General features: G+C 39.2%; 1 non-coding gene across 1 annotated transcript; it reads left to right on the forward strand.

Moving 5' to 3' along the window:
- Positions 1–1,376: 1,376 nt before the first annotated feature.
- On the forward strand, positions 1,377–1,483 carry LOC122069828. Its single transcript, XR_006137549.1, has one exon. It is a non-coding gene; the product is annotated as a small nucleolar RNA R71 (small nucleolar RNA).
- Positions 1,484–1,929: the final 446 nt, after the last annotated feature.

Here is a 1,929-nt window from a genome sequence, read left to right on the forward strand (position 1 = left end):
CTGGATCCTTATACCTGGCTGCTACAGGTTGAATAATTATGAAACTAATGTTACCTGCCAAGAACGCTTTTGTGGGCACACTAGTGATACGTTTGTGAGTACACAAATCTTTCAGTACCTTTGCATAGGCGAGGATCTGGGATATAGAATCCAAAAGAGGGATGTTTACTTCTACCTTTTTGAAGACTTCTAAAATTTTATCCATAGAAGCAATCTTCTTTTTGTTTATCAAGCGATCAAGAAATGGGACAGGAGGAACATAAGGACTGTTAGGGATTTGCCCTTTTTCAGAAGAATCATTTTTTGTTTCCTCAATCAAATCATCTTTAATTTTAAAAGAATCTTTAGGTTCATCAGACGAACCTGGAACAAGAGGCACACTTGTGTCCTCAACTGAAGGAGAGTTAACAGGAGTAATAGATGGGGAAGATTTAGGAATGCTCTGTTGGTACTCTCTACTACTCCTAAGGGCATAAACAATATTACATTGGTTAGAGGGCCCTTATTGGGTCTGACCTTACACTATATTCAGTTGTGCATTAGTTGGTGCTTGTGAACTAACAAGCTGATGATGCCTAGGGTTAGTCTTCGGTTGACTGGGTAAAGTTCCTTTCTCCCTCTCACGCATAATTGAGACGACTTGGGTGAGTTCTCTCATAAGATTTTGATGGCTTGTCATGAGGAAGGCCATATTTTTTTCCAAGTCATTTATTCTACTTGCCTCTCCAGTGTTGGTAAACCTAGGGGGTTGCTGATAAGATGATAGGAGAGGGGCCCTAGAAAAACTAGCCTGAGGTCCTACATTTGACCTAGGAAAAGTATTTTGGGTAAAATATTGTTGTGCAAAGGGAGGCCTTTAGGGTTCAGGTTGACATTGATTATGAAAATTGGAAGGCCCTGCTTGGTTGCCCTGATTCTAAGAGAAATTTGGGTGATTTCTCCATCCTGGATTATAGGTGTTACTATATGGATTATTCTGGTATAAGGAATTAATACTATCATTAGAAGTGCCCCCAAAGGTATTGGGGCATTCTTTTATGACATGTCCAAGGGACTAGCACCAGGCACAAATCTTAACCAAATTGACTGATGATGGCTCTCTAGGAACAATAGCCTCAATCCTCTTGATTAGATAATCCAAATGGGATTCCTTGGCTACTATCCCATCCACAAAATATCTTTTTCCTTATATGGTTCTTTCACTCTCTTGGGTTGATTCCCACTCATGGGTTTTGTCAACTAAGTCAAGTAAGAATTCCCATGCCTTTCCTTCATCTGTAAAGGATGTGAATCTCTCAGGGCACATAGAATCTATCATTTGTTTAGTTGGATAATCAATACCCTCATAAATTATTTAACATAAATGTCATAAGTCTAGGCCATAGTGAGGGCATTCTTGGAGTAAATCCTTGAATCTCTCCAAAAGTTTGGAAAAAGACTCACTAGACGTTTGCCTAAGCTGAAGGATATCACTTCTAAGCTTATTGGCTTGTAGTAGAACTATGCAGGAAGGTTGGGCTGTTCCAGCAGGGTAGAACCTATCTTTTAGAGATTTAGGTGAAGGGTTTTGATGTTGGTCTCCCATATTGAAGGGTTTTAAAGAGAGCAAATGTATAGGGTCACTACTTGTTGGATCTCTTCTTTCTAACCGATTCTTAGTATTACGTACCCACCTAACACTCATGCAATAGAAAACTACACACAACTAGAGTAAGACAAGCACAAAAGAATAGATAGGAATTTTTTTTTTATGATTTTATGATTTTTTATGATTTTTTTTGGATTTTTGGGATCTTACCGGCAGGGATCCGGGGTTACTCAGGTCAATTCCTAAGGTACTGCTACAGGGCGAAACCTGTCTTTATCAAACTATGAGGCATGGTGACCTCCACCGATACAACTATTATTGCAAGTTATTCTTCTCAGGAA

This window comes from Macadamia integrifolia, unplaced genomic scaffold (genome assembly GCF_013358625.1).
Source record: "Macadamia integrifolia cultivar HAES 741 unplaced genomic scaffold, SCU_Mint_v3 scaffold725, whole genome shotgun sequence".
Taxonomy (NCBI): Eukaryota; Viridiplantae; Streptophyta; class Magnoliopsida; order Proteales; family Proteaceae; genus Macadamia; species Macadamia integrifolia.